Source organism: Mytilus edulis, chromosome 14, assembly GCF_963676685.1.
Source record: "Mytilus edulis chromosome 14, xbMytEdul2.2, whole genome shotgun sequence".
Classification (NCBI taxonomy): domain Eukaryota; kingdom Metazoa; phylum Mollusca; class Bivalvia; order Mytilida; family Mytilidae; genus Mytilus; species Mytilus edulis.
The window spans coordinates 40010204-40024067 of record NC_092357.1 but is presented as its reverse complement, the minus strand read 5'-3'; positions in this window follow the sequence as shown (position 1 = coordinate 40024067).

Genomic DNA, 13864 nt, shown 5'->3' with positions numbered 1-13864 from the left:
TGTATGTATATGTTCTATTTTCATATTCATTCATTCTTTCTTTATTTATACATTCTTAAGCAGTTTGCTAATTAAATGGGTTTCCGTCGCCGTTTGTAAGTATATGAACTGAGTCAGGACAGAAGTTTATACATAGGAAGAACAGTGCAATTCCCTTTAGTATTGACATGATTCATAATTTTTATCTGTCCTAACCTGGTTTACTTGTAATTGAATAAATATACATGACGTATACAATGGTACAGATATAAGCATTTTCTACGATCTCTGACAATTCTTTATTGAGGCATGCCATTTTTCGAATAGAGAAAAAACCAATAATGTGTAATTGTATTATATATACAAGTTGTTTTAAATTTACAGAATTGATTTATGTAGCAGCATTATGTTCAGTTTGTAGCCTGAATTCAACAAACATGATCATGTATCTCGGACTAGCACTACTTGTATAATGTGAATTCTGCATATGTTTTGGTAATAATGCCTTGGTGAATACATTTGCAAGGAATATCTTGATAAGACAATTGCACATTGCCGTAAGGACAAGTGATGATTTCGATTTCAGTTTCATCATTGTAAGCTTTCATTTCTGTATACTCACATTCATTGTAAGTTTTCTGTGTTAGGTTTTGTAACTGTTGCTTATTATTAGTATATTTTGGGAATAGTTAACTTATTGACACTGTATTTCAATTTTTGTTAATATTTTGATTTTTTGTTTTGTTTGTTTTTATGCATTGTTATTGATGGCAGACAAGCTGATGGTAAAACAAGTTTTTTTCAACAACCGTGAATGCACTTTAACAGTGAGTTGACTTACAGATGTCTTGTAATTGTCATTGTCGTGCAGTTCCTGTGTTACTGACGCTTAGCCAATACATCCTGTAGAAAGATTGACAAAATATATCAGATGGACATCCAGCTCTCAATTTGAAATATGAATGTCATGGACTACACGTAAATGACAAAAACTAGTATACAAAATATAACATAGAAAAAAAGAGAGCAAAAGGACTCCCTATTTCCGAAAAATAAAGAGGGGGATATCATGTGCTTTGAAGAGTTAACATTTTTTGCTCAACAAGTGAGCCATATAATTATTGTTTATGAATTATTGGTAAAACATTTATCCTCTTTTAATCACATATTTGAAGGAACAGAAAAACAGGTCTTGAAACTTAACAGAACTTGTACTCCTGAAATAAACAAATAACTTGCAGAATAAACATGAAATTAAGATGCAAGTGATAAATTTTAACTTGTCTATTCTATGTGTTCGTAAATATATACAAACATTTATTTCTATTGTGCCTCAACGGTTACAAAGGAATAGTGAAAAATGTTTCACTGAGTGTTCTTCCGACCGTTGAAGAAATCCTTCCCAAAAAGTGACGAAAGATTGGTTATGCAGTATGTATCAATTTGAAGTCACGACCAATTTCAATCGGTTAATGACTTTTGAAGAACGGTATTCTACTGCTGTCATTATTTTTCACCATTCAAATGTTTCCCCAAAAATAGTGCCGTTTTTAATTAAATATTGTTATTTAATTATACATAACAATGTGATGTAGAACGTAAGAAAAAGTCTGACTTATGGTTAAGACTAATACAATTATAAAAATCGAAAAGATGATATTCATGGTTGAGTAAATAGATATCAGAAGATGTGGTATAAGTGCCAATGAGACAACCTTCTATCCAAGTCACAATGTGTAAAAGTCTTCAACATGGAACATTGGCTCACATCGAAAAGCCAGATATTAAGGGTCCCAAAATGACAAAAAAACCAACAGTATAATCTATATAAAAAAACAAGAAACGAGAACCGAAAAACACTTATGAACACTTATCAACCACATGAACAAACTACTGAACATCAGATTCCTGACGTAGGACATGTCCAAACAATTGCAGCGGATTTAAATGTGTTAATAGCATAAATAGGTACCAACCTTCAACCTTATCTGAAACAAAAGTGTAACATCACGCATGTATAAGAGAAGATTTCAGACACAATGTGACATATAATCATTTCACAAAAATTACACGGTATGATTGATAAACAGCTGTTTTTTTGTAAAACATGAAGAAGAGGATACAGTTTTAACAAAAAAATCCTGCGTTACAATTTTCATACTGCTTCCAAAGTGCTATGACTACTTTTTCTCGCGTATTGAACTAAATGACAAACATACTATGAACATTGTATTGATGTTTCACAGAGGTATGATGTTGAATAAAACCGAGAAAAACACATTGTCATATTGCTATTTACCTAAGGATTTTTTATAATAGGAATCAACATATCTTTCCATCTGCAAAAAGTGTTATTTATTGGTAACATAATCGAGTGTGTGGTCTTTAAGATGTTTATTCAACTTGACCGGAACTTGTTCATACTTTTTTGTTAAAATAGAGTTCAATGCGTTTCATAATTTTACCACTTCAAACTCATGTTATAAAGTCCGTTAAAACAGATGTAAAACTAAGTTATCATGTCAAATTTTAAAATAGCTCTTATTATCAATAAATGTTTGTTCAATATAAAAATATATGCAAATTCAGCATGAGATTATTTCACATTGTTTCTGTCAAATTTGACACAATAACATTATGATAATTTTTAACGTACGTCCTTGTTTACACTGATAAAAAAAACGAATTGGATTACTTCAACTTTACCCTTTCGTACTCTATGTACAATAACTTCCCGTATGCTGTAATCCTCAAAATTGAATTTTCACCGCTAGCATGTGAACTTTTGCTGGTAACATTCCAAAGCTCTGTCTTTTTTATATCATATCTGGGAACCAGGACGTAAACCAAAAAAAATCTATGAATATGATCACCCCCAAAAGAGGCCTGATTTGTGAAACAGCCGTATTTACAAAGTGCAGTCATTATGTTGTACATTCTTTTAGATATGAAAAAGGTTTCGTCCCCGAGGGTATCACCAGCTCAGTAGTCAACACTTCGGTGAATATCAATAATGTGGTCATTTTTTGTTATAAATTTCCTGTTAACAAAAGTTTAAATTTTTCGAAAAACTAAGGATTTTCTTATTCCAGGCATAGATTTCCGCATAACTTTTTGGAATTTTGGATCCTCAATGCTCTTCAACTTTGTTATTGTTTGGCTTTATAAATATTTTGATATGAGCGTCACTGATGAGTCTTATGTAGACGAAACGCGCGTCTGGCGTACTAAATTATAATCCTGGTACCTTTGATAACTATTTACACCCCTGGGTCGATGCCACTGCTTGTGGACGTTTCGTCCCCGAGGGTATCACCAGCCCAGTAGTCAACACTTCGGTGTTGACATGAATATCAATAATGTGGTCATTTTTTGTTATAAATTTCCTGTTAACAAAAGTTTAAATTTTTCGAAAAACTAAGGATTTTCTTATTCCAGACATAGATTTCCTTAGCCGTAATTGGCACAACTTTTTGGAATTTTGGATCCTCAATGCTCTTCAACTTTGTAATTGTTTGGCTTTATAAATATTTTGATATGAGCGTCACTGATGAGTCTTAGGTAGACGAAACGCGCGTCTGGCGTACTCAATTATAATCCTGGTACCTTTGATAACTATTTTAAAGAAATAAATATGAAAGCTAAAGATATAAACCAATTTTCCGTTTTGATGATGATTATTTCAGATAGAAGAAAATGTGGTATGTGAGCAAATGAGACAACTCTCTGTCAATGTCACAATTTGTAGAAGTAAACTGATACATGTCAAAGTACGGTCCTCAACACAGAGCCTTGTGTCATACCGAACAGCAAGCTATAACGGTGATTTCTTTACATTGCTTGTCATCATGTTCTTCTTTTTGTAAATATGAATATGCTTGGTTTGTTCATGAGTTTATTCTTGTATATTTGTTTTTGCACAAAATATCACAATAGCATAACCGAACATTTGAATTAAAGTATACGGAAAAACAATGAGTTTATGAAAACAAAATAGGTTTAATCAACAACATGTATTAAGAAATATTTTTTATCTTGATCGTGCAATTCATAAAAAAAAACATATTTATATGTGGCGAAGATAAGCATACAATTAAGGATGTATTCTTCCGGCATTTCAATCTTATTTAGTCTCATTGAAATCTATAGTACTATAGTGATTTTATTTTGTTTGAATCAATCTATCCAAAACTCTACATCGAAGAAATGGATTGAGGACTCATCTTTGAAATTTACGTCATATTTTTACCGGAAGTGTCAACTTTATATTCAAACATTTACAACATGATACAATAAGTGGTTTTGGGGATAACTTAAAGCCAAAAGTTTAATGAACAGCACAAAACAAATCATTGTCTTTACATTTAAAAAAAAGTTGAATATTTGAATAATAAATTGATATTTCTATGTCAGCCATTTTGGATATTACCGGAAGTAAGGGTTTTTAAGACATATGTCTTATACATTGTATCCATCAGAAGCACCAAAGAAAGGTTCCTGCACAATGTAATGATAGTAGCAATACGTTAAAACACATTTCAATTACCCTCCCTAAAAAATAAGCTTATTTAAGTACAATGTCCACCATGTTGGATTTTAACCGGAAGTAGGGTTCCTGAAGACATCTAATCTATTTAATTTATCCAAAAGTAGTAAAAAACAAAGGTTTGTACCAAATATTATGATAGTAGCGTGATAATAACACCTTTTCAAATACTAGCCTTCGATATTAGGCTGATTCAAGTATGACGTCCACCATTTTGGATTTTACCGGAAGTGAGACATTTTTTTCAAATGCCTTCCTATCTGAAATGAAAGAGTAATAGTTGAGGAAGGTCTATGACAAATTTCATGCTTGTAGCAGGATGTGCACAATTTTTCACAAAGCCGCCGTACTTATAATGATTTAACGGAAGTAACTCATATTTATATTACATGATTTATAACTATCATGTTCTCTTAAGGGGGCTCGCGGGTCTAAATCAATTTTTTGTTGCTAATATAGGATTTCTCTATATTTTTTCATAAATGAACTTTATCATATACTGAATAGAAAAATGAAATAAAAATATGTGGTCACCGTTCATTAAGCTCACAATCTGCTTCCGAAAGAAGCATACATTTTTGCTAATGTCCTTTTTCTCTGTTGACCTAATAGGATAAATAATGGTCATATCGAAATAAAAAAAGAACTAAATTACAGAAATCGCTCAAAGGAGTAGGTCCGGTAAGGACCAATTTTGGCCTCAAATTTCAGGTTTAACTGACGAAAGATTTTGACCACTTTTCAAACACTTTAATGTCGATTTCACAAATATACATGTGCAGATTGTTTACATTAAAATCTGTGGTAACCCTTCATCCGAGGTAGGGGTACCGGTAGTTAAGAAAATTAGTGTTAGTTTAAACTCTGAGAAATTCAGGGCATATAAACGTTGAAAATATGCCGCACAGCCCTATATTTTGACCTTTGAAAAAAATTGTAGTGCATATGAACTTTCAATTCTAAGATAAGATTTTTTTCAAAACTTCATAGGAAAAGTGGTACAGATTTAGCCGTCAAAGGAGTTCCTATAGGAAATTACATTGTCAATATTAACAGAAATGCAACCTTAATAATGTGGCATAATGTGGTTACCTTTGTTTATAAATTGCAACAATAGAAATGTACTAGTTTAAAGGATATTAATAATTAATGAAAGAAATGCTGATGCTTCTCATTTTTCTCACGTTTGCATTGAACTTCTAATTGCTTTTAAGTTTAGGAACAGGCATGCACCAACACCATCATATAGTTTCTTCCAGAATTGTTCGTTTATTTTTAACATACCTTACATCTTAAAAGTTAATATAGTACATGTATTACCTACATGTATTTCGAAATTATGTACAGCCCATTGTCAGAAATTAAAGATTAAGAACTGATCTATTCAAATGCATGTGTAATAACATATATAATGCCCAAAGGGATGTAACTCAAATTTGAATTTACAAACTTTATGATTTCATTTAAAATATTTGTCGACTTCTTTTCTTTTATAGTTTGTAGGTGGTCAAATATTTATTTTCACTTCAAACACACAAGTTCATCAGTCTGGATCGCTCTATGTGTTGTATAGTTTTAGATTACATGCGTTGTCTCCATAATCATTAGTGTCGACATATTTATTTATATGCGCTACGCGTAGTACTTTTCAGTCACGTATGCACTTTGGAAGAACGGGTTTGAATGTCGCGGATAGAATATAAGGAAAGGATAATACTTTTTAGTTATAAAGGTTGAGCGATGACCACGTTAATTACTATAGTGTAGACATATACTGTAGTGTAGAATTGTTATGTAATTCAGAGATAAATTTACTATGTACTAATTATGTTGTTTGATTTTAAATATTCTGTAAAGCTTTTGTACCGTGACTTATCTTTTATTCAGTTACGGTACACAGGCCTAACAGAATATTTAGTGGACGTGATTTTGATACAATGAAGCCGATGGTTTTGTGAATAGTAAATGTGTTTGAATTAGCTTGTAATGTTTAATAAAATAACAGAATCCCGTAACCGAACGAAATCAGAAATGCGTTTCTTTATTCATATCGATTTTAAAGAGTATATTGTTTCAGTTTGAAATAGGTTTCAGAAATTAAGTACCTTTATGCACATACGTACTTTATTTTCGTTTGAAAAGTGAACTAGAACAAATATCGGAGAACATTTTTAATACAGATGCTTATGTATGATAAGCGAAAATGTCAAAAGTATATACAGCTAACCTAAATAAATCAGCATTTCATAAAAATCCGGCACTGCAACCTACACTAATGCCGTGTGAGTCATATTTAGTCATTTGATTATACATCAAATTGGTTTCAACGTACATCTGTGGATTATAATTCACTTATTGGACAATTGTTTTTTCCAAATTATCATTCAATATTAATTTTCAAAACATTTGCCCCTTTTTTTCGAATGTTCTTAGCAAAGCATATTTTGGGAAATTGTATCATACCAAAGACTATTTAACCCACTATAAATGGCAAGAAGAAAGACCTTAAAAGAATTAAGTTTTTTTTTTTAAGAAAAGTAAATTTACTCTTGTTCCAACTGACTTTTCTGACGTTGGAGCTATTCAGAGCTTAATTATGTTCGAATTAACTTGAATAATAATAGCAGCTACCTCCAAGTTTGTTTTATTTGAATATTGTATGAACCATGTAAATGTTACAAATCTACTTTTGCATTAAAAATATTTACGTTGATGAATTTTAGTTTTGATTTTTTTACATTGGCATAAATATCGATTTTGTCATCAGCCAAATAAATTTGTAGTACTTGTAACGGGGTTTATTTGTTGGTATGCATCATGATCATCAACGTTCATGTTCAATATAGATATCACTCTACCTATGTTTTGCATTATACATGTACTTATTTATTAAAAGGTTAACTCCAAATTATCCTACTGCGTGTCGAAACTTTTACCTATGGCATTGCACAAGTCATTTCTTCTTTGAGTGTCCATGACGTTAAAATACAAAATCCTCTTGATAGGTTTTATTTGACTTTAGTCACTGATGCATGATTTTTCATGTTTTATTGTTTTTAGCTTATAAATAGCCTGCTGTAACTGCTAGTTCGTTGAACTCGTACTTTCCAGTTAATTTGAGCTGTTGGTATAATGTGTAATCCTTTTTTGTTATTAAATGTTACTTATTTTGCTTTAATGCTCGACTCTCATTTTTAAGAATATATACTAGATTTAATATTGTTTGGTATGACTATAAATTTTAACTTCTTTTCTCGAACTATAAACAATAAAAATATTTATTTTGTAAAAAAATATTTCCGTATTCCGTTACTGTATACCTTACAACAAAATTATTTTCATTTACATATGTACAATACTTTATTGGTAGGCATATCTATTGTCCAAGGTAGTGGTTGTCTTTCATGTATTGTTTAACATCTTATTCCTTATTTTATTGATTTTGTATTTACATTGTGTCGTAGATCAACTTTATTAGTTTAGGTTATGTTCTTTTGTTTGTGCTGATATGTCTTTTGCTCTTAAATGATATCTTATAGTGTGTCTTTCTATGTTGTGATGTTACACTATTGGCCATGGATTAGGGAAGTATAAATTAATCCGTTGTTTTTCGCTTATTTATAAAGATTAGACCATTGTTTTTCCTGTTTGAATGGTTTCACACTTGTAAATTTGGGGGCCGTTTATAGCTTGCCACTCATGTGTCTTTTAAAGCATGAAATGGTCGAGGGTAGCTAAAACATCATTGGTACAATTTATAGAACATCGTAACACAAACATTTTTTGTAATTCGTTCTTATGTTGTACTGTTACACCACTGTCTCGAGTTAGGTGGATGGTTTGGATCCCGCTAACATGTATAAACCCGCCGCATTCTGTATATATGTGTCCCAAGTCAGGAGCCTGAAATTCAGTGGTTTTTGTTTGTTGATAAGTAATAAATTTGTGTTTCGTTCCTTTTTTGTACACAAATAAGGACGTTAGTTTTCTCGTTTGAATTGTTTTACATTTGTTATTTCGGTGCCTTTTATGGGCTTTGCTCATTGGTGACCTATAATTGTTAATTTGTATGTCATTTGGTCTCTAGTGAGGACTTGTCTCTTTGGCAATCATACCACATCTACTTTTTGTACTTAAAACATATACAAAAGAAACGAATTTTGTGAGCATGCTGACGTACCCAAGAGCTCCACATTGTCACTGGGGCAAACGATTTCAAAATTCAAAGACTCATTACTCAGACAAACTTCAACTTATAAACATTTCTTGTTGAGTTGCACATCTGCATATTATTCTAGTTGCTTATTCTTTAGTTTTCTATGTTGTGTCTTGTGTTATATTATTTGTCTGTTGGTCTATTTCGTTTTCGCCATGGCGCTGTCTGTTTATTTCGAGCAATGAGTTTGATTGCCCCTCTGGTAACTTTTATGTCCTTCTTATCTATAAGTTTAAATAAAATTCTGTTGCGTGTTGTTAGAGGAGTTGTTAAGTCAATCTGAGCTCACTTTCATGTACCAGGTCATAGTTATGCATTCCTATTTTATGTGTTTGGACATGAGCACAGTGTCAAGATTGTTGTTGTTTTAGACTCCCTTTATAAAAGGAGGAACACATTGATAAAGTGGCCCTACTCATCTAAACAACCGTAGGTTGAAATTTACGATAAATTGAGAATTGAAATGGGGAATGTGTCAAATTGGGAACAATCCGACCAAAGAGCAGAAAACAGTCGAGGCCACCAAATGGGTCTTTTTGATAATGTTGTGATTCAGAGGATCTTGGGTAATGTTGATGGTTTATGTATAAGAATATAAAACTAATTTCTCTAAAATATTTATATATAAGTAGTCATTATCATGGTAGATCTGAGATAATAGGTGATTGTGATCCAATTACAAGAATTACAATATGAATACAATCATCAATGCAATATTCAGAATTAAATAAATGATTATGACAATAATGACAATAATTATATAAGATAAATATCAATAAAAAATGATACGAAAAATAATAAGCAATCTAAACTTTTTTATAAGATAAGCTTATTTTGGTTTTAATAGAATATTTTATTCACAAGTGACGAATGATAGCAGATTTTCGTTTTCACACATATCTGGTTGGTTTATTTTCCATAAATTAAAACGTTTTTTTTTAATATAAATTCATAAGTAGTTAAATTCTGAATATCGGCTCGGATGCATGAAATTAATAATTTTAACACTAAATTACTTATAACATCACAAAATTTGATAATGTCAGGTGAGACGCCATAGCCTTGTTGCTACACTTGTTAACTTATACTCATCGTACTGAGCAGTCAGTTTGAATATATATATATATGGCAATGGAGGTCTCCCCTATTAGCTGATGAGCAATGCCACAAAATATACTTGTATCCATGACATTCCCAGTAAGTGATTCAATAACGTTGTAGCTAATCGCATACAGATTTTGTAAATGATGTCTGCATGGTGTAATGTCTTTTAGGTGGAAGCAACATAAGAAGCTAAGGAAATGTGCAAATGATAAGGGATGATACTCAACATTAACCTTTGTTGTAAGATCTAGTGCTAGTTCTTGTGGAATAATTGTTGAATTCATGTGAAATGCAACTGGATAAATCAACAATTCTTTTATTATTGTATACAATTTTTCTGTTTCCATCAGCTTCAGCGCATCTTTTGGGATATCATTTAAAGTTTTTCTTGAAGCTGGTATATCCAAGAACTTGTTGAATAAAAAAGCGCGTAAAATTTTTCATCTCTGTATTTATGCAAGGTTTGCTCTATTACGCTTAATGAAACTTTGTATTGTTTATTAACCATTAACTACAACCATCCTGATACTGGATCTGTATGTGAACCAACCAATAAAAGACTAAGATAGTATTTGTACATGGAATACTATAGTTTGTTTTGTAAGCTATATTGATACTTTATTGACTCTATATCAGAAGTGGAAGAACCTGTAAATTGCAACGCAAACAAAACTTTGGATAACGCAGTTCTAGAATTATGTAAAAGATGAAATAGTAGTTTTTTAAATGTTCTAACACAACGAAATGTGGAAAATGATGGAATTATTTGTTGTATAAGTCTGATGTTTTCACATTCAAAGGATTTGGTGGTCTCGTACGAGTGGTTTAGATAATTCTGCAAGGTCTCAGTAGATGCAAAGCAATGTATTCCTTGCTAGTATAAATTTTTCAGAATATAAATCAGTTTGCTTTTGTTTTTTGCATTGAAACTTTCATTGAACAGGCTGTTGTCACAAATAAAATAATGCATCAGCACTGAATAACTTACACCGTCAGGCAAGGATAAAACTAAGAAAGATAAAAGTGTTTTTTTAATATAATACATTGAACTTGCGAAAATATCTCACCTAAACTCGTTTTGATCGGACCAGTGAAACCTACTTGATGCTATAGATGTTACATTTAGGGTTTTTAATACGATTTTATTCATTGAATTTTGCATGCATAGTTTTTATTAAAAAAAACAAAAAAACAAAGCAAGAATTAATTGGCCTGAACAGACAACACTCATTATTTTGCATTCGCATGTAACGTAGTGTAGGGAAATTACAGAATCAAAAACAAAATAAACATTTACCGAATGAATATTTTGAAGGACCTTATGCATCTAGGTCTGTTCGATTAGAAGTTCTGATACAAGCTGTTTAAATAGCTAATTGTTGAAAGAGTTTACTTACTGTTTTCTAAGGTCTGGTTTTTACGAATCTATTTCATGATTACTGACAGATTAAAAACATCAAATATATATAAAAAGAAGTTGTTGTGCAAAATAATCATTGGTCAGTTGTAACTGAGGTCTGTATAGGGTTTTGAATGCCTCATTTATTAAATAAGAAATCGTTATTTTGAAAAGTTAGATTCAAAAATATAGATTTACCCCTTAATTTTGTAAAAGTATCATTTGGTGTTATTTTAATGATAAAAAAATTATAATAAATAAATAATTAAACGATGTACTCCATTTAATCGGTCCGTTTCCATTGCAATTTGGTAACTGTTAAGGTTCATCATAACCTTTTAGCAAATATGGCGGTATTTACACTATAAACTTCACTCTGAGTACAGACAAACTTGTGCATTTTGAAAAGTTTCAGAGTATGGATGTACCTAGATAAATAAAATTTAAACGTATTTTAAGTTTCAAATTATTAAAAACTTTACTAGATTTTGTTATTCATTTTTTTTTCGTTCCTTCAGAAGGTGCCAAAATAAACTAAGTTGGGGAAAAGTTTGAGAAGCTCCCCTGATATGATACACGTTGTGAGTTGTATAGATGTAAATGGACAATCGATGGACAATAGACATCTGCCAATTATAGGTGATTTAAACTGTGTAACTGAGTGGACCGTATCCTCGTGTGTTTGTTTATTTTGCTATCTTCTGCAGACTGAAAAAAAAATGCACATCAAAATCCAGGTAAGTTTTCAATTTTCTGAAACATAGACTTTATATAACTTTTATATATCTAGGTCCTGATATGCCTTAAAATGTTCCTAGATGCATCAATTTGTCTGTACTCATAATAGATTTTGTGGTGTAAAAACGGCCAAATTTTTCAATTCCTTCAATGAACCTTAATTGTATATTATATCAGTCTGAGTACTGTTTAACTATCATTTAAGTTGAACATATTTAGACTCGTCCAATTTAGGGGGAATAAGTTTCTGCAAGTGCTTTTTGTGTGCTTTTCTAATTTTTTGTGACGGTTTGTAAGTCAGTAAAAGTTCAATAAGTTCAATTAAGTTAACATTGACATTAAAAGACCTCCTCACAAAAAGGGCTGTTCAAATCCACATATAGTCAGTATCAAAAACGAAACTACCTATTATTCTGTTTTTTTGGTATTCCATTCTTGTTTATTGACTATTGTAGGCTATTAAACATTCAGGACAAACATTGGTAATAACACTCCATAAATTTCGTGCGTCTGAACCTCCTTTGTTTTATTAAAACTCCATATCAGGAACGCTCTGACCAAAAATTTGAAAGCAAGAACTTTAAATACGTAGAAACGTTACCCAAAAGGGATCAATGAAAAGGATTAATATTAACATAAGATCAACTTTACCAGAAAGAATTGGAAGCTTAGTTATATGTTCACACTAAAAAATAATCCTTAGTAATTTTTCTTTACTCATTTTGAGTAATTATATTACTTACATATTTACTTACTATTACTTACAATTACTTACTTTTACTTAGTTTTACTAAATATTCTAAAGGAATTACTTGAAATTACTTAATTAATATTTTTACTTGATTTAAGTAATCCAAATAGTTTTAAGTAAAAAATGATTACATAATTAGTAAAACTATTTCAAAAATTACTTAGTTAATCATTTTTACTTAAATGCAGTAAATGATTTACTAAAATTACTTCTGATTACTTAAAAAATTTAGTCCTCATTACTAGGTAAGATTAGATAAATTACTTAAAATGATTACTATATAATTTTACTCTATATATTTACAACTTCTGAAATAAATATTGCGTCTAGATAAGATTTCAATTTGATTGATATCAATTTGGTGTTTGGTATCTAGCCATTTGCTGTAATAATGTCTTGATTGTGAGTTTAGGTCTTGTAAATTGATTTCTTAATACAAATTCCTTATTAAAATTTGTTTTGTACAAATTCAAGAATTACAATGTATTTGACGTGTATACATCTATATACATATATGAATTACTTCTGATAACATGGATATAAAACTTGTTATTACTAAGTAGGTTAATAAGGCACTATATCATATTGTTTTCTTGCTTAAGGCTAATTATATATAATAATAAATGCTTACTATGAAATTTTACTCCATAATTTAACAATTTCAACAATATGTAGGTTGAAGTCTGAAAATTGCATAATTTTGGATAACAATTTTCTTTAAACAGGCAATTATTCCATCTTGGAAATATTTTTAATTATATGGAATTTGCATAATTTCCTGTGCTTGAAATTTTTTATAAATTTCATGTATATTCTGTATTTTAAGGTTCAGTGTGGCGCCCAACACTTTATATTCCAAAGTAGATAATACATTTTTAATAGAATGTACTGTGCTGCGCACAACACTATCTATACAAAATACATTGCTTTAAAAAATTTGATCGGAATTACTTAGTAAAAGAATTACTAGTCATTACTTAACCTATTTTCAAATCAAAATATCTTCAAATTATTATTATCTATTTTTAATATAATTTTTATCATGTAAAACAACATGACTTAGTTTTACTAAAATAAAAAAAATAACTATTTATTATAAATGTACAAAATTGTATAATATTTCCTGTGTTT